Here is a 27,060-nt window from a genome sequence, read left to right on the forward strand (position 1 = left end):
CTCCAACTATTCTCTCTCACTGCATCTTCAATGGTTTTGTCCTACTTCTTATGGTACCCTTGTCTGATTCTTTAAAGGGTTCCAGTTATCTGCTACTTACTTTCTCTTTTCTTGATGCTGGACTTTAAAACTTGGCAAACATAGAATGACCTTACTGATGAAAGCATTAAAAGCAATGATTTTTAAATTTAGCAGCTTCAGTCTGTCTCCCTAGTTCACACTGCTTACTTGCAAAACATTTTGGAGTGATGGAGTGGTAAGCACCATAGCAGTGAAAACTTGAATTGGCCTCAGATAATGGTCACAGTAAAATGTTTATTATAACGCTAGTAATAAATACGAGGCACATTTCTGTCTCATATACACCAGGATAATGGAGCTCAAGTATTTTAAATTTACCAAAATGAAAACAATTAATCTTTTCTTGAAGGCAGATTAAAATGTACCATATTCGATAGATCCATATTGCAGTTATCTTTACTGAATTTCAGTCCAAGTTCACAGAAGTAGCTTTACAAGGTGACTTCAGATTTTCCTGTTTTTCATTTAGCTGCAGACAGCTAAATTCTTCACTATGTGTCAAAAGCTTTTGCCATTAAGGGGATGAAACAAATATGACAGTGAATACTCTGTTGATGGTTTTAGTTTATGATGCATTTCAAGCTGTGCCCCTCCCACTGTTAACCCTACAGCAATTTTAGTGGGATAAACCATTATATACTTTAAAAATTTAAGCACTTTTGTTTCAAAGAGAAAAAAAGAGTAAAGCCTAATGTCAATTGGTGAAAGAATAATAGTGTATACTGAGTTTCAGGAAGAAGACCTGAATTTGAACGCAATGTAAATGTATTTTGACATTCTTTCTTATGATGTTTTCTCCCTCTGGACAGTTTTTGTTCAAAATTGAATTTGCGCTGACACTATTATGCTTCCAATATTTACATTCAGGATAATAACTGAAAGAAAAAAAAATCAAAGGTAATAGACACTCTTCTACAGGAGGGTGAAGATGAGAGAAAACCCCAGGTCAGAATGAAGATAAGAAAATCTGTATCATTAACACACAAGAATGAAACTAAAAACAGGTTTTCTGTGCTAGCATGTTTTCTTAAATTTTAGAAACTATTTTTTCTGCAAAAGCAATGTGAAAAATGGTAGATCTCAGTCTCAGATAAGCCTACCTAACTTGCCATGGATATAGGAACCGCAACACCACTAATATAATGATAAACCTTAGAATAATGGAGCTGCCCCAACCCTGGCAGGGCGAGTTTTAGATTGGATTGCTGTTCTTGCCTCCACCATTAATTTAGATGAGCTGGTTAATCTCCTTAAACTTCTTGAAATAAAGAGAGTGGATTAAATAATCTTTAAATTCACTTCCACTTCTAAAATTCTTTTGTATTACTATCCCTATTAACTGTTTTCTTCCCTTTTTAAAAACAGGAAGACCTTACAGAATTCTTTGAAAGCAGTTCTCTGTGTGTGTGTGTGTGTGTATGTGTGTGTCTCTCAAGATTGGCATTAGGAAAAAATAGCACCTCAGTCTCTCTTTCTCTTTCTTCTCTCTTATCTGAAGGAGTATAGTTCTCATTTTATGTGCTGTTATGCATTTGGATGGTATTCACTTCCTTCGTGCTTTTGAAATAATGGCAATGCCATATTTGTGCTCAAACACTTTCTTTTGATAAAGATAAAAGCATATTACAGGATGCAGTGATTATCTCAGTGACAGTCACTGGGATTTTTTTTTAAAACAGTAATTTATTTTAAAAAAACCTCTCGATTTAATGTACGTTAACTCACTGCTGCTCACATGGGTCTGCCTGAGGAGAGGGAAAGGGTAGTATTTTATCATTACGCGTTCTTACAGATAGGCCCAGAGGAGCTACTGAGGTGAAATGGAGTGAACATAATCTGACTAAAAGGCACCCTGGGGTGTTAACCCTCTCCTCTGCAGAGCTTCTTAGAACACCCAGGGCCGGCCGGCCTCCACAGAGCACTTAGCACATTGCCTTGCATTTATTTATTTATGGCCCTTTCTCATCCACTGGGCTGTGAGCTCTTCAAGGACACTGCCTAACACACAATGAGCCCTGCTATGTCATTTCCTGAAATGATGTGGAACTACCACCAATGTAACGCAGGTTCATTATTGTTCCTGGGTGTTATTTGCAGAAGCAGTTTTGCTGTATCTCTGGTATTTACCAGGAGTAGATCCTTAAGACCCTCTAAACCCACACATTTCAGAGAATAGGAATAGTTGTACAAGAAATCACATTTCTGTAAATCTTGGGTTGTGCTAATCACATTTTCAAATTTGATTAAATAAAGCTTTCTCTCTTACTTGATGTCTGCTTTCCCCAGTCACAAAATTTCATCACATTATGAAAGTGCCTACAAGTAGGCAAAAACAACTTAGGTTGACATGCAGATTGTATACATCAAACTTTAAAATTCCTGTGATGATACTGATGATGTTAGATAATACTTGCTGCTTATTTTGTTGCGGGCTTCATTGTGCTTTACATGCATTTTTACTCATTTACTTCTCAAAATAACCCAATGAGGTATGTAATGTCTTTATTCTTTATCGGAAAATTAGAAATAGAAATTTAACACAATTTTGAACAAAATCAACAGCTAGTGAGAAGTAATAGGCTTCAAACTGGAATATTCTTAATTTAGAGTGTCATCAACTGCTTCTTGGATGGAAATGAATTTCAATATTTTTTACTTTAACCAATTTGATGGAAGGAAAGTAATCAAAATTTTAACAAAGGCATCAGAGGATTTTGATTATTGCTGAATCCTTTGATAGGACCTCTAATAAGGAAGACAAAGTTTAATTGGATGTTATCATTTCACCATGAATGACTTATTGTAGATTTTTGTATTTGAAATTTTAATATGTGCATTGTCGGTCATTTGTATGTACACTCATAGATCATTGGTATGTAATTTTTGTGATGTTTGAGCCTTCTCTGCCTTGATGTAGTATGTGGAAAGAAATCAGTTGCTGAGGAAACATTTGGGCTTCAAGGGAGCTACACCTACCCTACTTTTAATCCCTGTAGTTTTAGTGAAGCAGTTAAACATTCACCTGTTGGAGGGCTGAAACATGTAACCTAAACTCATTCCAATCAGTCATCTCTTCTGTTACAATTAGTGGTTAAAGAGGGGCACTGCAACCCCTACCATGGCCTGCACAGTTCAAGCAGACATTTATGCTATGTTTCATATTTCTCTCTTGATACTAGTATACTTGGAAGGTTATAGGAGAAGAAACACTTGCTAGTAGAGTGGCATTATACATCCTTTCTCTACAAGAGTCCTACATAGCAAGAGAATAGCAATAGAACTGAGGCACAAAGAGAAAATGTAAAAATATCACATATATGAAAGTTAAAACAGTTGACCTCAAGGAAGAAAAAAGTAGAATTGGAATTATGAGGGGCTAAGGGTGGAAGGAACTGGAAGGAAGCTGGATAATAAGTACCAAAATACATTTAGGGGAATAAATTTTAGTGTTCCTTAGCATGGTAGGGTGATGAGTTTATAATAACCTATAGTACATTTTATGAGGAACTAGAAGAGAGCTTGAAGACTTGAAACATGGAAATAAAGAGATGTAAATACTAATTATCCTGATTTGATCATTACACATTATACACAGGTATTTCATTAATACAATGTACCCTATAAATACTGTATATAAAGTTGTTACATCAATTAAAAAGGAAAAATATAATAGAAAACAAGATTTATATTGCACAGACAAGGAAATCATTCCCCATGATAACTCCAATCTTTTTTTTTAAATCTATAGGCTTATTTTCAAGGGTTTTGGAAAGAAATATCAGAAGAATAACTGTACTCAGGGAAGCCCAAAGCATGGTAGCCCTACTAGGTAGTCAGCTTGAGTTCATAGCTCTTCCAAGCCCACGTGCAGTTTAATAATTTGAGGTCATTTTTATTGTAAGCAATGCTGTCTAGCAGTATAGTTGGCATTCAGAAAATTAAAATTATCAGGTTGAATTTATGCAACAGGACATTTATTTAAGAAGTAGAAGACCCAGTGTTACAGGGGCTGGAGTGGGGATCCAGGGGTTTGAATGTGGGCCCTGACTGGATTTGTTATCTGCGCAGCAAAAGAGTCTGAGAAAAGCTCATAAAAATGGAAAAAAATCAGTTTATTCATAATTTGGCCAAATTGAAAGGGCTTCTTTCTATGGTCTTTCCTCCTTCCTCAGTGCATAGCAGCAAAACAGTGCATAGCAACAAAACTCCAGTTTATAGCAGGGGTAGAACAAAAGCCAGATAATATGCATATGCTATTTTCAGGAGGCCTTGACCCACCAGAAAGCCCAGGAAATGTGGAAAGTCTGGTTCTGTTAAAACCTCATTGGTGCCCGGGCTGGGGGTGGCAGTGTGCCCTCACAGGATGAGGAAGCTGGAAAAATACCTTAACTTTAATTTTTTTTTCTAATTTTTGAAGCTCCATTTTAACCTCTTGGACTTAGTTGAGACTTTGTGATACAAAGTTAATACAGGCATAGCTGTGGGCTCTTTTTTAACCCTTTACAGGTTGTGGAGAGATTATTAGGGTTCTTCAGAAAAGCAGAACCAATAGGGAATATAAATATGGTGGCCGAAGAGTCTGATAAATCGCTGTCCACAAGCTGAAAACTGGAAGAGCAGGCGGACTAATTCATTCTGAGTCTTAAGGTCTGAGAATCATGAGTGATGGTGTATATCCTTCTTAGAGAAAAGGAGAAGATGAAATGAGATGTCCTAAAGTGGTATATTGTATAGAACAAATGTTAGACCAGTGATAGCAGAACTTTAAGAGACCATGTGCCCAAACTGCAACCTAAAACACACTTATTTATTGCAAAGTGTCAACACTGCAATTAAACCTGAACACTGAGGAGTTTTAGTTTAGAAAAAAGTAACTCATACATTAACATCTCTTGTCTTAAAAGAAAAGCACAATAACAGAACTTTCAATGGTACAACTTTTTATTAAAAGATAAAAGTTTGCATTTGGTGTGCTTTTGCACAGTTAATGGGATCTTCGCTGTTGTACCCATGCTGATAATTTGTCAAACCTTGACCAGGGTGACTTGGCTTGCCCTTTGCGGCATGTGTATCATAGGTTTAGTGCCACTGTGTTAGATTTTCTCTTGTTCATTGCAGTGGTTGCCCTATTCTCTAAGCTTGAGAGTGTTCTTTGATCCTACTTGGGTCACTAGAGCCATTATGCGTCAGAAAAGTTCTAGCTATACAGCTGAGTCTGCATGGCTGCATAGGCCTGAAAAATCAACCTGTGTATGTTGAAGTAGCCAGGCATAGATTCATTCTCATTGAAAGCTACTCTTTGGTTTTGTATACATAATTGTAAATTGACACTTCTTAGTTATTTTTTAAGAGGCTGTATCAAAGACTCTAAAAGGCTAAGTTGGAACATTGTTAGGAAACACGTACTATATGCCTGGGCAGCTCTGTGATTTGCAAACTTATGTCTTACCTTCAATAAATGCTATGGCTTTTACAAGTAAAAAAAAAGAAAGAAAGAAAGAAATGAGATGTCCTGGCTCAATCTGAGAGAGAAGATAAAGAAGAGTGACTTCCTCCTTACTCAAACTTTGGTTCTATTTAAGCTCTTGAAGGATTGGGTGATGGCCACTCACATGGAGGAGAGCAGTCTACTGAGTTCACAGACTTAGGCAGAAATACTGTTGAGTGTGGGCACCCCACAGCACATGAGGGTGACAAAAAAGATTGGTCCCCACGGAGGTCATGTGTGTGAAGCTCCTGGCTTTGGTGTCTCAGTGCATGGCCCTGTTGTGTGGTGGCTCTGCCTGGGCCAGCTACTTTTCATCCATGCTGTCTACTAATTAGTGCTAAAATTATTCTTTTGATGGGATAGAACTAGAAGGCAATCTTATTTTAGTCTTCTTTACTCCTTTCAAATTCGTTCAGTGAGAGTAATTCCCTGCACCTTGCAGAAAGTGTGAGAGATACTGAATTCTTTAAGTGAAGGCTTCTTTTCCTGAGCTCAAGCTTTCTGTGAGGTGCATGTGTGGAGTTAGAAAGGGGTCTATTGACTGCTGCCTCTCCCTTTCCATAGTTGTGTGTTTTCTGAGTCCCCGGGGTCTGGGATTTGGTGGAAGATGGGGTGAAGATCTAAGGGAGGGCAGGACACATTTTTCTTCACTAGTGCTTCAAAAACTGCCCTCATCTTCCCTGAATTTGGTTAATGTTTAAATGTGATTCTCTCTGCTGTGGGACTCATTTGTGTGGATTTTAGAGATCATTTAGCCTCTGGAGAGCTCTTGTTTCGAGCTTCCTTGACAAGGGAAGTTGCTCCTCTGTTGCACCTTGCCGTATATAGCTGCTGCTTCATCCCCTGAGAATTGCACCATTCATTTCTAGCAACTTTCTGCTGGAACTCTTCATATTTCCAGCCTACTTTCTTGGACAAGACCTAAAATGACTCCACTCTAGTGTTCACAGAAAACCCTCTATGATCATTTCTTTTGGTGCATCTAGGAGGCCAAGATAAACACCCAAATTGCCACCCCACCTCTGCTCAGCCTCAGTGCTGGCTAGTTTGTGAGCTTGGATATCTCAAGTATGAATTAGGCAATTCAGTGTCTTTCTCACTCTGAAATAGCAGCTATGAGGTTTTCTAAGTAGTCCTGTTGAGGCTTTTTCACGGAGGCAATGAAAACACTTTTTGGGAAACTTGGGATCCACAGCATCCCAAAAGCTCTATCAAAAAAGTTGAGAAAAAATCCATCTCTTGACCTTTTATGTCCTGAATGTACTGTAAGGCACTAAGTGGTTTTCTGATATCTCTCTTTTTTTTTTTAAACTTACTTCATTGAGATTTCCTAATACATTTTTAAAAAACAACTTGTGATAAAATGGACCATTTTAAATGCACAGTTCAATGAATGATGAAAACTGGCTACACTCATGTAACCCCCATCATAATCCATGGAACACTTTGAACACCTCCAAATAGTTCCTTGTACCCCTGTGTAGTTTGTTCACCTTCCCATCCTGCTAAACAACTTCCCATTTATTTCTCCCAATATAATATAAATCAATATAAATCAGACTTTTCTGGCATTTCACTTATCTGTAATCATACAGTATACAATCATGTATGTCTGACATCTTTTGCTGACCATGACATTTTTGATACTTAACCATGTTCTTTGGCCTTCAAGAGCTCATTGCTCTTTTTTTTGGCAGAAGAGTATTTTATTGTATGATTATACAATAAAGTGAATTTGTATAATCATATATCGTTATGGTTATGTGGGTTGTTTCTAGTTTTAAGCTATTACAAATTCAGTTGCTATGGCATAGTCTGGTGATACAGAGATGGTTATCATTATAGGATACTTCGTGCTTATCTTTGCTCTAAGGTTTTATTTTTGTTTAAACTTGTGTACTTTTTATATTACCAAAGAAAAACTGTACTTAAGATTTATCATTTAATTATCTTGTTTTGCTTACTCTTCTACTATCATGTTTCATAGCCCCTTGTAGGCCATACGATTATATATTCGTCACCTTTGGGATATTGGACCATTCATAGTGAAGGGGGTCTTGGATTTTGTTGGAGGCTCCTCCAGGCTGCGTACCTCTCTCTCTTTATGAGGAGCTTTTGAATTAGCCCTTCTCATGCCCACACAACAACTAGTTGATAAAGGCAAACCACCAATACTCTCATACATTTCAGGATACCCTCCTGAGTCTCATCAGTCTGCATCTGTGTCTGCCTGGCTGTGGATCTAGGCTCTGATTCTTAATCCTGCTCCTGCGATCCTAGAGTTGTTACGGTGTTAGTTGTCATGAATTTAGTTCTCCTTGGATTTAGCTTGCACACAGCCACCTCAGGGAGGTGATGGCCTCTTGGCTCCCTCTAGAGTCTAACTTCCACTTAGTTCCTAAAGAGATGGGTGTTTAGATGTAGGCACTTAAAATCATATCCTATAAAAACTTGGAAGAAACTGTATTTTACATAATGCAAAAGAGACTAAATATAAATAAAATTGCTGTTTTCAAATATTTGAAGGCCTGATGAAAAATTTAAAAATCACTTATTTTTCTTGGAAACTGGGGTAGACTCCAAGATGTATGAGGATTGTTGAGCTGAAGATTTGGGAATTGCATTTTGTCTCAGTAGTCAGACACATCTAAAAGTTGAAAGAAAGTGAACTAATGTCACTGGAGGTATTTTAAGATTAGTTATTTGGGTAAAGTGGTTGGATTAAAAATTCTTTAAAGTTCTTTCTGTTTCAGAGTTTATGAATCTATGAAACATATATGCCCATTAATATAATCTCTTAACTCCCAAAATTGAGTGGTAGAACACTAGCAGAATTTGTTCAGAGAACAAAAGAGGTTAAGAGTTAGAGTATAATGTAGCAAGGTTAAAAACAAGCAAATAAACAATCCTTAGAATCCAAAGTGGCTATGAGTAGATGATTTCTTACCTTAAAATGATGAGGTAGATAGCCCAAAATATAACCAACTGAGTAAACAAATGTTAGTATAAAAATAAACAGGTTTCTCACTATAGATTTATGCTATCTCTTCTAATATTTTTTTATTTTGTTAAATGAAGATCACCCTTTTTATTAAAATTGAGGGTGGCTTCTATTATTAGATGACCCATAAAATTTTTATAGCAACAATGAAAAGAAATTTTATCTTTTTACTAAATGAGCCCCAGGGTAATCAGATTCTACGGAAATGCTATAATAACCATCAAGATTCAGTGACTGAATAAAGTAGATGAAAAATAGTTTGTTTTCTTTGCTTCCCTATACTGTTGGGTCAATTTTTTTGAAGCTTCATTAACCGATTTTACACTGCTAGTCACCTGACACAGAGTTAGTATACAAATGCTTTAACAGCACAATGCAGTTTAGCAATATGCTCTTAAAATTGCTTCCCAAGATAATTGTTGCACTTTATTAATTTTAGAAAATCAATAGCAATAATATATTTTTGTGATTACCAGTTACATTTATTTTCTAGTTAAGCAAATTGTGCTTTCTGTTCTAAATGCTGCTTTGTGGGTATTTTTTCCTCTTCTTTTTTTCTAGGATAATTTCTTCCCAATCAGCCGAGTTGAGAATTTCATAGTTTGTATGTACCTCAGCACAATTTTGTAGGCATGGCTAATTAATAAAATTAGCAGTTGGGCTTCATAATTCTGATATTCTACAAGAGGGGGCATTTTGTTAGCAGAATATCTGCAAGCATGATACATAAAGAATCCTGCCAAATGATGCATTAGAGTCAATTAACAGTCAGAAGTTCAGCCTTTGGACCTGAGCATCATGTTGATCAAAGGTGGAGAGACTCACTGGGAAAGGAAATTGGGATAGTGGGGTTTACTGTTGGCAGGGAAAGGTAGCCACTCACCCTGTGCGCTGGGGATAGGCCTGAAGGGAGTTTGCAGGCTGTTCCTGGACTTTACCCACTTGGTTAAAGAGTAGCAGGAGTGAGAGTATGTGTTCATGATAAACCATATACAACAAGTATTAATGTCGGATGATCATGATGAGAATATGATTAGATCTATATCATCAGTTTAAAACTATATTAAAGAATAACATGTAGTCATAAGTGGTGATACAAGCTTCTACATCAGATTTGTTTTTGGTGCCAGCTTTAATCACTTTTCCCATAAGCCCCACAGTAAATAAATAATAAATTCCCCAAAGCAGGTAGAGGTCTCTTCCATGGCATAGAAATTCATCCGGACACAGTTATGTCTTGTGTCTTTTCAGTTCCTGGAGGGAAAGAGAAAGGAAAGAGAGAAGGAGGCAGAAGGAAAGAAAAGGAGAGTGACTGGAGGAAGACTGCTATGGTAAATCTAGGCAGGAATACAGGAGAAAGCCCAAATTCTTAGCAAAAGTAGAGATCAGATTTATGTGTGCCTGAAAGTGGTCTAAATAGAGATGGCTATGGGTTAGATGAACTCATCCAGCAAAAATAAAAGTTAGGGACCTGACTTGGGCTATTATATCTTCATCCATCATCATTTTAGTTACCATTAAATTTTACTAGGAGAATAATTGTGTATTATATGTTATTTAATGCCTAGCACATGTGTTGTGAATAGAACTGAATATAGCCAAGTGTCTCTTGTATTCTTAGGTGATTTTTCCATTTGGTAGAAAAATATTTTGATGACTCTTTGTTTTAATGATAGAGTTAGGTTTGGCTAGTACAGTGCTTATTGCCGTGTGTGTATGTAAGGGGTCATTGTTATAGTTGTAGCAAAAGCACATGAAATATAATGAAAAAGGAAGGAAAAAGAAAGCATTTTTGTGCTTTACAAAAGCATTTGCTCTTCATTTGGAGATTAATAAATGTATTCTAGTTCAAAAGCTGGAATCGTGTTTTGTTCATTGTTTAGTTCAAAAGTCCATATTTTAAAGAGAATTAATCTTCCGTTTTTTCATTCTCTAATACCTGTAAAGCACTTAATCTTTGATGAACAGAATGCCTTTTGATTTTTTTCACTGAATTTTAATCCTTCTTAAAATTACAATTGACTTTTTATTAAGAGTCATCTAACTGGAATCCCTAGCAAGTCATAACTTTGATGGGCTTTAAATATAACAAAAATATTTTTCTGAGAAGCATATTACATTTCATACGATGAGATATTATTTCAGAAATAACTTCATGAACCTTAAGTTAGATATTTTTAATTATCCTCTATGTGGAACAGGATTTGTGTCTAATATATCTGAGAGTGTCTACAGAATCATTGGAGATAAAAGCTTTTCTCACTTTGACAGGTTGTTTAGTAATTCTGTCAATGCAAAGAATGCTAATATCAAGAAAATTTCCCCAGAAATCCTTCATGTACAAAAGACTGATTTAGTTCCAAAAAGTCATAAAAAGAAACTGAAATGCACAATAGCTTTATCTAGTCCAACAGTAGAACTTATATAAAAGGTATTTGGTATAAGAAAGGCATGTTCTTTAGTAAACATTTCCAACAATAAGAGGCTAGTTGGAGAATACATTATCTAATATAATATCAAAACATTATGATCTTATTAGTTGTTAGAGATGCAATGTGCTTCAAAGTGACTATATTAGTAAGCTTTTATTGCTGTGACCAAAATATCTGGCATACACAATTTAAAGTTATTTTGGCTCATGTTTTCAGACATTTTGGTCCATGGTCTTCTGAGTCCAAGGCAGAAACAGCATGGTGGAAGGCCAGGACAGAGTTGCTCACTTCATGGCATCCCAGAAGCAGAGAGAATAAGAAGAGCCAAAGAGAGAGGTAGGGTCTTGGGACAGGATATATCCTTCAAAGACACACCCCAGGGGTCTACTTCCTCCAACTTGCCCCCACCTCCTAATAAACCTGTTCAGCTATTGACTATTCAATGGATTAACCCATTGTTGAGGTCAACACCCTCATGATCCAATTACCTCTTTAGGCCTGATCTCCAAACATTGCTGCCTTGCGGATCAAGGGTTCCATACGTGAGTCTTTGGACACACTTCATGTTTAAATCAGGACAGTGGCTCACTTGGCTATATACTAAAAGTACATTCATGTCTATGGTTGAAGTGGCATGTGACTAGTGTCATTATCAGCTGAGAGGCAATTCTTACCTCTTTTATGTTTTCCTCTCTTCAACTTTCTACCAAATTTAGAACTAATTCTGCATTATGTTGGATGAAAAAATATAAAACCATTTGGCTCAGAGAATTCTACCAGAAACCATGAGATCTTTTGACCTCTTTTCCTCTAGCAGCAAAAAGTCTATATATAGTGCTTAAAGATATTTGGTTTGAAATAATCCTAACTTCTTGGTTTTAGGTGAGAATCCCTGAGTATTTTAGCAGATTTGGCTTGGGGAAGGGAAAGAAGAATTGTTCCCAAAAGCTGATTTGCAGGGAACACTAGAATGAATGCCTTTGGCTCTTACAGCTAATGGATCTCAAGGGAGAAGATAAACAGTGTTTTTAGGAGAGGCGGCAGTTTTTGTTATTTAGTGCTGATGGAGCATGGGAAAGTTCTAATTTACATATTGAATACCAAAGACTGAAGGAGAGAAGAGATGCAGTCCAGCACAGCCAGAAGAAATTTATGAGGTTCTTGGTTTGATCTTTTAACTAACTTTATAACCATGAAAGAGTACCAGCTCCAACTTCATTTTCTATTAAGTAAAGGCTGGTCTATATCAGTGGTTTGAATGTCCTGTGGGCATTTTGAAAATCTGTGGAGATGTTTTTAATTGTAGAGATTGCCGGAGAAGCTCTGATCATATTTGTAAGGTGGAAATCAGAAGTGCCTGATGTCTTGAAATGGGTAAAGAGTTTTACATCACAAAAAATTATCCTCCACCTAGCATGTCTTTTGAATGTCCCAGTGAACATTCATCGAAGCAGACAAACCCTGTTTATAATTTTCTAAGCCTAGTACCTAACTCCTTTTACATACAGAGCAGTGTGTTTTCTGTATCATTTTATGAAATCCAGGTAAGAAATTTAACAGATCTTATATTTAATACGAATCAGTTATGTGTACTTGAGGAGAAAATTTCACTTTGTTTTCTTTGTGACTTTGAAAGAGTTGTTCAACATCCAGGAAATGATGTTCCAATAGCGTTCTCCTTATGGAATTTGTGTTGCTAATAGTCTTGTGTCAGTTCACATTTGTAGCAGTGGCAGTTTTGGTAATTTATGCAGAGTTTAAGTGTCAGACTACTTTGTTGTGTTTGTGTGTGTGTGTGGTACTGGGGACTGAAGCTACCTTAGCCCTTTAAAATGAGCCCTTTAATTTATTTTTTATTTTGTATTTTTTTTTTGTATATCCTTTTAGTGGTACATTTTAGGTGTACAATATAATGACATTCATCATTGGAGATATGCACCTTTACATACTCTCTTGGTTCTTATTTTTTCCCCATTCCCCTGCCTTGCTTTCAACCCCTCCATCCCTCCCTATTTACAAAGACTTTGTTTCCTTTTTTTCATTTTCTCATATTAATTCCATTCCCTTCTTTCCTTTCCCCTACCCCTCCCACTTCCCCTTCCCCTTTGACGCTTTTCTTCCTATTTCACATTATCTATTATACCTTTTAGTCCTTATTTACACTTTCAGTTTCTCACACTAGAGAAACTATTTGGTATTTACACATGTGTGTCCTATTTATTTCACTTAAGAGTATCACCTCAATGTGCATCCATTTAGCTATAAATGTCTCTAATTTCTCATTTTTTATGGCTGAGTACTACCCCATTTTAGAAAAAAACCCGCATTTTCTTGATCCAGTCTCCAGTTGATGGGCAATTGGGGTGTTTCCAAGCTTTAGCTATTGCAAACTGTGCTGCTATGAACATGGGTGCACATATATCACTGTGGTATGATTCTTTTAATTCTTTGGGGAAGATACCCAGCAGGGGTATAGCTGGGTGAAATGGGACTTCCATTCCTAGTCCTTTGAGGTATCTCCATACTGATTTCCACAGTGGTTGCACCAGTCTACACTCCCACCAGCAGTGGAGCAGGGTTCCTCTTTCCCCACAGCCTGGCCAGCATTTGAAGACATTATTAAGAGTTATATTCAGATCTTTAATCCATTTTAATTTTAGTTTAGTGCATGGTGAGAGATGTAGGTCTAGTTTTAGTCTTTGGCAAGTTGAAGCCCAATTTCTCCAGCACCATTTATGAAAGAGGCTATCTTTCCTCCAGTGAGGGTGTTTGGCTCTTTTGTCAAATATGAGGTGGCTGAGTGTGTCTGGAGTTGTTTCTGCATCTTCTAATCTGTTCCACTGGTCCTCAGGTCTGTTTCTTTGCCAGTACCATGCTGTTTTTATCACAGTAGGTTTGTAGTAGAGTTTCAAGTTGGGAGTTGTAATACCCCCTGCCATGTCTCTGTTACCTAGAATTGCTTTTGCTATTCTGGGTCTCTTCTTGTTCCAAATGAATTTTTGGATTGTTTTCTTAAGGTCCATGAAGTATGCTGCTGGGATTTCAATTGGGATTGCATTGAATCTATATATCAATTTTGGAAGTATGGCCACTTTCACTATGTTGATCCTTCCTACCCAGGAGCAGGAGATGTCTTTCCATTTTCTGATATCCCCTTCTCTCTTTTTTCAAAGTGCTATAGTTTTCAGAGAAGAGGTCTTTGATTTATTTTGACGGGTTGATTCCTAGATATTTCAGTTTTTTGGATGCTATTGTGAAAGGAATTGTTTGCCCGGTTTCTCTCAGTGAGTCTGTTGTTCGTGTAGAGGAAAGCTATTGATTTTTGTGTGTTGATCTTGTATCCAGCTACTTTACTGAAGTTGGTTATTAAGTCTAGAAGACTTTTGGTGGAGTTCTTGGGGTCTTCTATATAGAGTATCGTGCCATCTGCAAATAATGACAATTTCACTTCTTCATTTCCTATCTTTATTCCTTTTATTTCTTTCTCTTTTCTAATTGCTGTGGCTAATGTTTCCAAAACTATATTGAACAGGAGTGGTGATAGTGGACATCCTTGTCTTGTTCCTGATTTGAGTGTGAAGGATTTCAGTTTTTGACCATTTAGTATGATATTGGCTGTTGGTTTTTCATAGATGGCTTTTAGCAGATTGAGGTAGAGACCATCTATTCCGATTTTTTGTAGGGTTTTTATCATAAATGTATGTTGGATTTTGTCAAATCCTTTTTCTGCATCTATTGAGATGATCATATGGTTTTTGTCCCTGGTTTTATTTTTTATTTTAAGACTAGGTCTCACTAGCCACTAAATTGCCTAGGCTGGGCTTGAGCTGGTGATCTTCCTGCCTCAGCCTCTGAGAGCTGGGATTACAGCCATGTATCATGCCCAGGCTGTTTTTTTTCTTAATATAGTTGTATTCAACTATTTTTACTTTAGAATGCATGTTATTTTATTTGAAATTAATTTATTAGCCATTCTTTTTATTACAGCATATAATTATACATACATACTTGAAATTGTATGCCAGTTGGTTATATTAGCTTTGAATTTCAATTGCAAGATAGTAAGGATGTTACTAAATGTTCATCATAAAAAGAAGCATTAGGTCTGATGAGTTTGGGAACCACTGGAGTAGATGATTTTCAAAATTGTTTCTATTGTCATCAATCTGTGTCCCTAAATAATCTGACTCTACTACTCTCAAATCAAGAGGTGTCTCAATTTACTGGTCCTATTCCAATGAGAAGAGATAACTTCATGGAAAAGACAAAGAGAATGTTGAGCAATTGACCTGGAAAAGGGGATGGGTAGAAGGCACTAGAGGCGAGTTTAAGATCTCCTTTTATTACTTTTCAAGCATTTTAAAAATCCCTGTGGTGAGCCTGCTACTTGTTATTAACTAGAGTTTAAGAGAAACTAACATAGGCTTATTGAATATATACTTAAGGAAACAAATAGTCATTCCTATAAGGTTTCACAGTTTTTGGGCATTTATTGTCTTATCACATACATATTTATACCAAGCCCACAACCCTCTAGATGTATTACTTTTTTTTTATTGTGTTAAAATCATGATTGGTGATACTGCACAACTTCTCATGTGCTTATGGGCCATTTGTATTAGATATACTATTCCTAACCTGGTAAACTATTGCTATAAGTCTTAATACAATTATTGGAATGATTCTCTGAAATTTGAAATTTAATATAAAATATTTTATTATAAATTATTATTTGAATTATAAAACATTTCACATTATAGATAGTCTGGATTAGACAAGGTAGCACCATCTCATGTTTTGTGTCTCCATTTAGATACCATTTCTGGGAGAGGCCTCCCCTTCCCTCACTGTCTTACCTAAATTAGGTCTTTTATGAAACAATTTTTAAAAACTTTTTATTTTGAGCTAATTCTCGACTGACATGTATTTTGGCCAGTATTCACTTATTTTGGACTTGATCATTTTATTTTCTGCAGTGAGGAAATTGTTAATTTATTCTTACATAAAAGTTCTAGATTGCTAAATGACTGCCTGACTAAACTTATAGTAGCTCATACTTATCTACTGCTTTTCCATCTTTTTGAAATTATTTTCTGTAATTATTTTTGTACTTATTTCCTTCCTTTTGGATTATTTTTTGGAATGTTATTCACTCATTCAATGAGCTACAATGTTCTAGGCGGTGAAAATGACAGAAGCACATGATAAAGAAAAGCTTCTGCTCCCGTAGAATTTCCATTAAAGCAATCAGCTTTCTTTAAAACCAAAACCTAAACCCCTTTTCTGTAAAGAGCATATGTAAGTATAATATATACTTGTCTTGAAAGGATCAGAAGTGTTCCTGAAATAGACTATTGAAAAGAATCTGCCTGTTAACAACTTCAAGACAGAGAACAAATAGGAAATGCTATGAAGCATAAAACTGAATGTAAATATCAACTATTTTTAATTAAGACTTCCTGATCAGCTCCCAGTGTTGCTCTGGATGATGGCACTGAGGGCTGTGTTCCCCAGATGTGACTGTAAGATGGCCCCGTGAGGGTTATGGGGTTCATAAATTTTGCCTAGAGCCCTGGAGATGCTTCTTATTAGTTGTGTGATGTCAGGTCATTTATTGCCTTTGGTCCCTGTCTTTTTACTTTCAAATATAGGCTTACCTCACATACTATTTATAAGGATTCATGGAACAAAAATTCATAAAGGTGGCCATAGAGGAATAAAAATGATTAACATTATCAAAAAACTTAATTGATGATATGTAAGTCTCCAAGGAAGTAGATCCAATTAAAAAGTCAGGTATAATGCTTTGCTTGACTTTTGTGGAAGTAGGTAGGATCTTTTGAAATTATTCATCATGGCACGGAGTTGAGTCTATGCCATTCTATACTCGAAGCTGATGCTGAGTACCTTCAGAACTCATTTTCTTCAGCAGATATTTGAATGAGGCCTTTGTAATTATAAAGAGAATTCATGTACTATTTCTTTTGAAAAAAACTTAAGTACAGTTAATTTCTAGCTAATGATATTTTACTAAGTAAACATCTGTCGAATGATAGCTTTTCCTTATTTGAAAAACACTCTTTTTTGATATCTCCTTAACCCTATAGTGTATGTAGGGACATGTGTATATGTATGGGAAGAGGAAGGGAAAAAGGATGGCCCATGTCCCCTTCAAAATCCCAAAGGCGGATAAAGGAACACTGTTCAGATTTGATAGTTCTGTCATAAATACAAGAGGTCAACAAGTAAATCACAAAACCATTTTAGTTGTGTTATGCTTATGTCTCCTTATTTTATGTAATTGTGATGTTTTATGCTAGTTTTATGGTTTGAGAGAAAGCATTTTCTGTGTTTATTAAACATATTTGTATTCCACGACGCTTGTATTCCAATTGTTTGGTTGTTTAGAAGAATATATTGATATATGTGTTATGAGCAAATTGATGTCCATTTCCACATTTTGTAATTATCTATGTTTTTTTATAACCAATTTCTTAAGCATTCTTTCATTACTGTGAGCAATCAAATTATAGACTACATAGAAAAAACAAGTAATCATCAGCTTTTATTATACCACAGAGTAGTTTGTTTTTTCTTTAGTAAAAAAAGTCCATCCATTGCTAGTTCATATTGATTCAATAAAGCAATTAGAAAGGCAGTAATAAGCAAGTAGCAAAATAGTCAAGTCAATGCCAGGTGATTATAATTTGGTTTTTAAATTCTAAGGAATTAATGGCTCACAGTGTGGGGAGAGTTTCTGGAAAGCAAACTAGATTTGTGCTGTTTGAAAGTCTAAGTCTATAAATTAGTGTTCAGAGAATGCCATGGGCTGGAGAAAGGCAGTATTTAGATGAAGCTGTTACTTCCATCTACAGCTCTTGCCCTCGAATTGCTTAATATCTCATTTAAACAAAACTTTCTGCATGGAAAGGGGTTTAAAATCACTTCTCTCTATGTGCTTGCATCTTATCAACAGGGCTTCTGAATAGAAGCTGCATAGGAACCACAGACTAGAACTGAAACTACACCCTGCATGTCACTTGAGCAGAGCCCTGTGAGATGGAAATGATGTTAAAATAGCAGGTAAGGAATTCAGTGATAAGCATGAAAGTTTAAGCTTCTCTTTGTGTAGTGGTCATGAATATTTCTGCGAGTAAAACGCGTCCTGCTAGGTATCTGTTGGTCTCAGGAAGTGTGGCTTTTTTGGTGACTGTTCTCGTGGCATGTCAGTCTTCAGTGCAGCCTAGTGACAAAATGCAGCGAGCTCAGAGAGGCGAGGTAGGGCTGGCTTTTTGTTGCTAGCAGGGACAGCACGGTGCTTATTGTGAAGGGTGGAGTTAGGAAGCACGGGCTGTGTGACAGATGACCCAGCACTCTTGGCTTGTGGTTATCTAGGTCTATGGTAACACATGGAATTGGGTGTGTTAATTTACCTTTCTTCTGGCTCTACAGTTCTTTGGCTTCTGCTGCTTGCCAGCACTCTGTTGATTTTCTTCCTTTCTTTCTTTTTTGTCTTTCTCTTTTCTTTCTTTCTTTCTTTCTTTCATTTTATCTTTCTTCCTTTCCTAGTATATATTTAAAATATAACATAATTATATTCATTTTGGGAAATTGCCACATGTTACTAGCGATGGTTTTGAATAATATTATGCAATATGTGTTCATCACATTCAAACTGCTAAACCTAATATTTACCTACCTTCTAAGGATTTCACTAATTTCATTTTTCTGTAAGTGGTAAATTGATATGTTTGGAGTTTTTTTGTGTGTGTGTCTTTTGCTATAATTTTTTTTTCATTAAGTTCATTGGTACATTTTAGGTATAAAATACAGTTACATTCACCATTGGAATCATGGACCTTTACATGATGTATCTTGGTTCTTATTTTTTTCCCCTTCCCCTGCTCTCGCTTCACCCCCTCCACCCATGCAAAGTCATTTGCAAAGACTTTGTTTCCATTTTTTTCCTTTGCCCGTATTTTATCTTTTCCCTTCTTTCTTTTCCCCTACCCCTCCCACTTCCCCTACTCCTTTAGATATTTTCTTCCTATTACACAATATCAACTATACATTTCTAATTACAATATCAAACTTTAGAGGACATTACCACAGATTTTACAGAATTTAAAAGGATATAGAAAGCATATTACAAAAATCTTTTTTGAAAAAAATTGGACAACTTCTAAGAAGTACCTTGGAAGACAAATTAATGAAACTGACCCTGGAGAAAATATAAAATTTGAATAGCACCTATTAAAGAAAGTATATTCCTAGCTTGAAAACTTACCTATATGACAACAGCAGGCTCATATACATTTTAACTGATAAATTATATCAAACATTTAAAGCAGAAAAAAGAAGGAACACTTCTCCCCTCATTTTAGGAACTCAACATTGTGCTAATACTAAAACAGGATAAAGATAATAGAAAAAAATTATGAACATGGATAAAAATTTGTTTAACAAAACAAACTATTAGAAGTCAGATCTGGCAGTATGTAGAAAGTGGTTTTATTACAGGGATGGCAGTGTTGGTTCAGCATTGGAAGATCCACCCCCCCATAAGTCATCATTTTAACAGAGGAAAGTAAAAAGCCATATGATCCTGTCCGTAGTTGCAGAAAAAGTATTGGACTAAATTCTAAAGATGTTCATGGTAAAAGCTATCAGGAGACTAGAAGTAGAACAGAACCTTCTCAACAGATAAGACATGTACTCCATACTTCCAGCAAAAACACCTTATATGAATGGAGAAGATACAATGCTTTCTCCCTAAGGAGGGGAACAAGGGCACATATGCCTACTCTTCACCTGTCCATTAAACTTTGAAACATAAGCCCAAGCCAAAATAATATGGCAATAAAAAGAAACAATTAGCATAGGATTGGCAAGGTAGAAGTAAAATCTTTATATGTAGATGAAATGATCATCTACAGAGAAAACACTAAGAAATCTCTAGGAGCCCCTAGAACTTGTATTTGAATTTAGCAGGATTAGAAAACACAAGGTATATATAAAAATTCAGGTCTATGTATACTTGCTATAAATGAAGAATTGGATATTGAAATTTAAAAGTTATGTAGGAGTACAAAGGACCCAGAAAAGTAAAAAGAAAAAAAAAACAATGTTGGAAGACATTTATTACCTAATTTGAAGACTTCCCTTAAAGCTACAGTAATCAAGGCAGTGTTAGTGTAAGGAAAGACATATAGATCAATGGAATAAAACAGAATCTAGCAATAGAATCACACATATATGGTCCAATATGTTTGGGTTTTGAGGAGGACTTTGAAAAGACTGTTTTGGGAGTCTGCTGATGTCTGGATTCTCTTCAGGACACCTAACTTAGAGGAAAGTCCAAGAACCAGTACTCAGTCAGCAACGGAAAAAGAGAACTTACAAGAGATGACATTTCCCAGTTCCATCTCTGTGGCACTATACTTTTTTCTTGACCATTTAGGTCAAAACCACTAGCTGTATCACTCAACTTCAGGATCCCTCTTGTCCATAGCTCTCCCTCTTGGTTTACCTTTGCTTTAGCTCTGACTACAGACCACCTTCAGGCTCAGGGATTCAACAGCTACCCACTCTACTAATTCTCAGGCATTGTATTCTCTCTTGTAGTTCCCTATCCCTTGCCCATACATCCATAAATAGTCCATTGACTAATCTGTCCTCAAATTGATCTATTTGATTGTGTCATCTGTCCTGCTGATACTGTTATGGGACAAAGTGAGATTGAAAAAGGATTACTGTCAGAGTCACTTTCCATTCACTGGTATACAATACCCAACCCTGGAAACTTAAAGGAGAAGAGGATTCATTTTGGCTAACAGTTTCAGTACATGCTCAATTGGCTCCAAGGCAGAAATAAGATGGGAGAAGGGTACAGAGGAGAAAAAGGTGCCAAACCCTTGGCAACTGGAAGCAGAGGGAGAGAAGGCAGGAGCTAGGGACAAGCTTATGGCCTCCTAGGTCACATCCACAGTTATTCACTTCCAACTGGGCCTCACCTTCTGAGTGAGCTGTGAACTTACCCATGGACAAATCCCCTGAGGGGTGTAGCACTCCCATGGTCCAGTCACCTTCCAAAAGCCCCCTCTTAATGCACAAGATTGCAAGGATGTTTTAGATCACTGTCATAACAATGACTGTCACTCAGAGAGTCCAGATCCTCAAATGGGACATTGATTTTGATAAGACTCGCTCCATCAGAAAGAGTTAGTGGTATTACATGATGAGGTATTGTAGACTAAATAATGAACACCATGAATTCATGTTTTATGCTAGTAAGTTTGTAGTACTTTGTTATATTAGCAATTGGAAACCAGTAAACCAGGGAATAGGATCACTAATGAGTTTCCATAGATGTATTAATTTATATTTTAAAAAACCCTTTGATGTCATAAAAATAGAATAGTATAACATTATCTCAGTCATGATTTTTTAAAAAATCTCAGACTCAGCTTCTTTTTACCTGTAGTGTGTATTCACATTTGTTTTTCTAAATTCTTTTATTGTACATTTTAGGTATACAACGCATTTACATTTCTCACTGGGAACTTGTTCCTTTACATGATGCATCTTGGTTCTTATTTTTTCCCCATTCCTAGCCCTCCCTTCACCCCTCCACCTTTCCCTATTTACAAAGACTTTGTTTCCATTTTTTCCATTTCTCATCATTTTTCCTTTCCCTTCTTTTCTTTCCCCTGCCCCTCCCACTACTCCTACCCCTTTGGACCCTTTTTTCCTATTTTGCATTATCGATTATTCATTCTAATCACTGGTACATTTTAGGTATACAATATAATGACATTCATCATTGGAAATTTGCACCTTTACATAATCTCTCTTGGTTCTTATTTTTTACCCTTCCCCTGCCCTCCCTTCAACCCCTCCATCCCTCTCTATTTACAAAGACTTTGTTTCCATTTTTTCATTTTCTCATATTAATTCCATTCCCTTCTCCCCCCCCCCCCCTTTTTTTTTTTGGTACTGGGGATCGAACTTGGAACCTTACGCTTGTGAGGCAGGCAGCGGCACCACTGAGCTAAATCCCTGGCCCTTTATTTACATTTTTAAAATGTTTGGGGTTCTTAATATTTAAACTTCCTATGTTTTGAGGAATTTAGCATCATATGAGTTTGTTTGGGGCAAGGGTTACAAAGTCTAAGTCCCAGTATCAAAGTCCCAATATCAAAGCTGAAAATTTCTTAACCTCAAAACGTTCCTTGTCTCTGGGCTACAGACCTCAGACCTGAACTCAGGTAAGCAGATGCACTGTGTTATTCTTTAGCATCATGTGTAGAAACAGAGCGGTTGCACATGGAGTTCCCAGCCCAGAAGGGTGGTGGAGGCAATCAGGAAGACTGTTTCTTTTCTTTTTTTTTTTTTTCTTAAATTCTTTTATTGGTACATTTTAGGTATACAACACATTTACCTTTCTCTTTGGGAACTTGTACCTTTACATGATGCATCTTGGTTCTTTTATTTTTCCCCCATTCCTAGCCCTCCCTTCACCCCCTCCACCCTTCCCTATATACACAGACTTTATTTCCATTTTTTTTCCATTTCTCATCATTTTTCCTTTCCCTTCTTTCCTTTCCCCTGCCCCTCACACTACCACTACCCTTTGGACCTTTTCTTCTTATTTTGTATTTTCAATTATTCATTCTAATCATTGATACAGTTTTGGGTGTCATATGAGGTTTGATTGATGGCTGTATAGCTTTCAGCCTAATTTTCCAGGTTCAGGATAATTTCAACACATCATCTTTGGCCTTAAGTTAGCCAGAGTTCTTTTATGTTGCTTAAAACTAAGAATCACGATGAAACACACTTTCCAGTCTATCATTCTTACTGTGTTGGTTTAGACCTCAGGCAAGTTTTCCCCTTGACCTCATGATAATGTACTTGTTACAGGAACTACAAGTAGACATAACACCCAGAGGGACACACACACACACACCTCTTTTAAGAATGAATGTCCTTTTGCCTCAAGCCTTCTGGCAGATTTTCTTTTTTTTTTTAACTTTATTAAAATACTGAGTTTATTTCACATGTATATTTTTGTCTCCCCACCATCTCCATCTCTGACCACCACTACTACTATGTCCTATCATAACATTCCATACATACTTAAAACCAAGCAAAGGGTGGAGTTCCATCTTTAAAAACTAAACAGGTATTTTGGATAACACATTCTTGGCAATGGAACCTGGACAACATTTATCAAACATGGTAGGGAAAATTCTCACTTTGCATTATAAAAAGGATAGCCAGATATCAACTGTTACAGAAATGAAATAAGATGGAAAAAATATTAACAAACTGTTTAAATTGTTTTCTTAAAGAGATTTCCTCCACTGCCAGAGATCTTGAATAGCTTCCTGGTCAGTCATCCGGAAACAATTCTTCACATAATTAATGAACTTGGCTTCCACTTTGGGAAGAGAACCACTCTTTTCTATACTTGTTTGCATTTTTGCTTTAATATCTTCTACAGAACTAGGTCCTTTGGGTGTTTTAGGAGTCTGTTCTTGTTTTTTGAAGGATGCTTGACCTTTTGATCTTGGTGTTGATGGTGTTGTCTTTTCCATTCTGGTTTGATTTTTGTGCATTTTTGGCTGGAGTATCTTGTATCGATTTTTTCACTGGTGGTTTCTCTTCAGCTTCCTCATCATCAAAATCATCGTCATCATCATCATCTTCATCAGCTGCTAGTTTTACTTTTCTCTGTGAAACCTTTCTACCACTTCCAGGGGCAGATCGCTTTCCAGATATACTTAAGTGTTTTACGTCCTCTTCCTCCTCCTCATCTGATTCTGCATCTTCCTCCACAGCCACTAAGTGCTGTCCACTAATACACACAGGCCCTGAACCACACTTCAACCTTAAGACCACGGGTGGTGTAATTTCAAAGCCCCTAAGGGAAACCGTTGGCTGTACAGAGATTTTCAGAGTTGCTAGTGTTACTTGAATTGGACTGCCTTCGTAATTCATTGCCTCTGCTTCCACAATGTGCAATTCATCCTTTGCATCAGCCCCTAAACTGACCGTTCTTAATGACAACAGGTGGTCATTTTCATCATTATCCACCTTAAAGTGATAATATTTGTTAGCCTTTAGTTCATAACTGAAAAGATAATTCTGGGGCCTCAAGGGGCTCATGTCCATATCCATCGAATCTTCCATGGAGTGGTGGCACGCACTTAGGTGGGAGAGAATGCGGATGGAAATAAACAGCTACTGCCCCAGAGAACAGACATACAGGACAGAATCACGCCAGGGCTTGGTAGATTTTCTATTAACCCTATTAACCCTCATTGGCTTCAAGACGTAGCATCTTGAAGTAATGCATAACACCAGTCACTAGACAGGGGATAGAGGCCAGCACAATTGTTAGATTAGTAAGGGCCCAATTAAGGGACTTCATGAAGGTGGGTGAATACCTGCATAAAGTGAGAGCTCTGCTTCAAAAGAAGGGTGTGGTTGTATGATATGTATTAACACTGTTGATCACAAATGCACTTTCTGGAAAAAAGAAATCAAATGATAGGCGTAAGGTTTTTCATACTGCACCTAGCTTATTTGCAAACACTCAGAAAACTTGCTATACTTAAAAAATAAATCCCATGGGAGATTCTGCAGAATACAAATAACTCAGACATCCTCTGGACCTACTGAAATAAAACATTTAGATGCAGGACCAAGGCAACAATATTTTTAAAACTTCCACAGGAGATTCTCAATATGGCATTGGTTAAGAATCACCAAAGAGGGATGGATGATTGTAGCATTTTAAATGAGACAGAATAGCTTTCCCAGTGGGGTAGTTTCTTAGAGCAGAATGAATGAAAGACCTATTTATTAAATATGCCATTATATCATACAGGGTTGGTGACAAAGAAAAAAAATGTGACTCTATTATACTTCATTTTAGGGATGGGAGTTTCAGAGCTATTTGACCTGACTTGTTTTATCAAGGGAACTTTCTATCCAGGTGAAATTTCCTACTGTTTCTTTCTCTTAGGTCAGGACTTAATGTTAAATGGTTGACAAAGACTAAATAGTAAAAGATATCTGTCTCATAAAGAGCTATTGAAACTACAGAAAATAAAAGCTTGGAATGCCCTAAGGCTAGGCTGTTTTCCCTGACTCTGTGAAAGCTGGATTGGTTCTCCTGGCTCTTCTGAGTTACTCAGCCCAGTGGTTTTTAATTTAACTGCCATCTTTTTTTTTTGTACTGGGGATCGAACTTGTGTCCTTGCGCTTGCTAGGCAGGCAGCGGAACCACTGAGCTAAATCCCCGGCCCTAACTGCTATCTTTTTAAATGGCTGACATTATCGTTCAGGGTTTCACCTGGAGGTCTAGTGCAGGAAACTGGTAGGAACTCTATCAGCAGCAACAAGAAGGAAAACATTTAACCTTTTTTACTTTGGATGTAGATAAACCTGTGTTTCTTGCTGGTCAGGAATAAAAACTAAAAGTCATGATAAAAGTAGATGCACATTTGATGAAAAATATAGTAGAAGAAAATGGATACAGTGAAGAAATAGTGAGATGTTCATGTGAGGGGCAATCATTGTTCACACACGGTTTTGAGCATGCAGGCAATGAGCCAGGTTGCAGGCTATTGATACTGAGTTAAGAGTTAGCAGGAAATGAGGAAATGGATACAGCAGCCCCAAACCCTTCTAAGAAGTTTGGCTAAGGAAAACAACAAAGAAGCATCAGGTGATTCTTAGGGAAGAGGAAGAAGTTTTGTTTTGAAGATGACAAGTTTTGAGGACAACGGGTTTCTTGGTATGCTTATGGGTGAGCTGCCACTAAAGATGAAGTATTTAAGAAACCAAGTAGTCATAGAGTTGTGCCTTAAATTCTCCCAGGATATTATAAGAGCTGGGATGGAGGTGAGGACTATGGCACAAGACCTGACTCTTTAAGAAACTTTTGTTCAAAGGCTCCCAACTGGGGCTTAGTAGAGGGTATAGATGGCAGATACAGGATATTAAAAGAATTATTACAGTAAAAGTTCATGCTGTGGTGCAAATATTTATGTGTCCTGAAAAATCAGAGGTTGAAATCTTAACTCCCAAAGGTAAAGATATTAGGAAGTGGTACATTTGGGAGTGATTAGGTCATGAGGTGGTCCTTCACAGATGGGATTTGTGTTCTTATTAAAGAGATCCCAGAGAGAGCGCCTCTCCCTGCCACTGTGTGAAGACCCAGCTGGATATCATTATGAGCTAGAAAGTGGGCTCTCACCAGACATTGAATGTGGTAGAGTCTTGATCTCCAGAACTGTCAGAAATAAATTTATAGTGGACCCTCAAGTTACAACTGGCCTGACACAGGAACAACTTGGGTTAATTAGGTCAATGGAATACTCATCTGCCTCTTGTTATCTATAGCATGTATCCATGTAAACATCCAGATCTCAGCTGTATTGGCTTACAACCAACTTGAGTTATAACCATCCCTCAGGAACTGATTGAGTTCATAAGTAAGTCAAGGGTTCAAGTATATATATACTTCATATATATATATATATATATATATATATATATGTAACACAGCTTATGATATTTTGTTATAGGAACCTGTCTTAGTCACTTTCCCATTGCTGGGACAAAATATCTGATAACTGCAGCTTGAAGGAGGAAAGGTTTATTTTGGTTCACAGTTCAGTCCATGGCTGGCTGGCTTCAAGGCAGAGACCACATGGTGGAAGGGAGCAGCAGAAGGCAGCTGCTCACCCCATGGCAGCCAGGAAGGAAAGAATGAAGGGAGGAGCCAGGGAGGGAGATATAGTCTTCAGGCCATGCCCTCAATGACCTGACCCACAATTTCTGAGCAGACCTTGTAAGACCGAGGGCCTTACCAAATACTCCGAGTAGCTGACTATAGTGAAGCACACACAGGAATCCCAGCGGTGCCTTCAGAATGTAAGACCAAGAGCCTTACCAAATGCTCCAAGGAGCTGACTACAGCAAAGACCAACCGGGAAGGAACACACTGGCCAAGTTGGGAAACAGACCTTTATTAGTCTGGCCAG

At 37.0% G+C, this 27,060-nt stretch overlaps 1 long non-coding RNA gene and 1 pseudogene across 2 annotated transcripts in view; one reads left to right on the plus strand and one right to left on the minus strand.

Moving 5' to 3' along the window:
• Positions 1-27,060, plus strand: part of LOC110345463 (uncharacterized) — a 345,632-nt gene that overhangs the window by 215,681 nt on the left and 102,891 nt on the right. For both annotated transcript variants that reach the window (XR_015450062.1, XR_015450063.1), the window contains one exon: positions 17,979-18,085. This is a non-coding gene — a long non-coding RNA (uncharacterized LOC110345463). The remainder of the gene's footprint in view (positions 1-17,978; positions 18,086-27,060) is intronic.
• Positions 23,325-24,214, minus strand: LOC147828808 (nucleophosmin pseudogene; annotated as a pseudogene).

The sequence above is a fragment of the Heterocephalus glaber genome, unplaced genomic scaffold (assembly GCF_053883595.1).
Source record: "Heterocephalus glaber isolate CG9 unplaced genomic scaffold, H.glaber_assembly_v1.0 deba00000901, whole genome shotgun sequence".
Lineage (NCBI taxonomy): Eukaryota > Metazoa > Chordata > Mammalia > Rodentia > Bathyergidae > Heterocephalus > Heterocephalus glaber.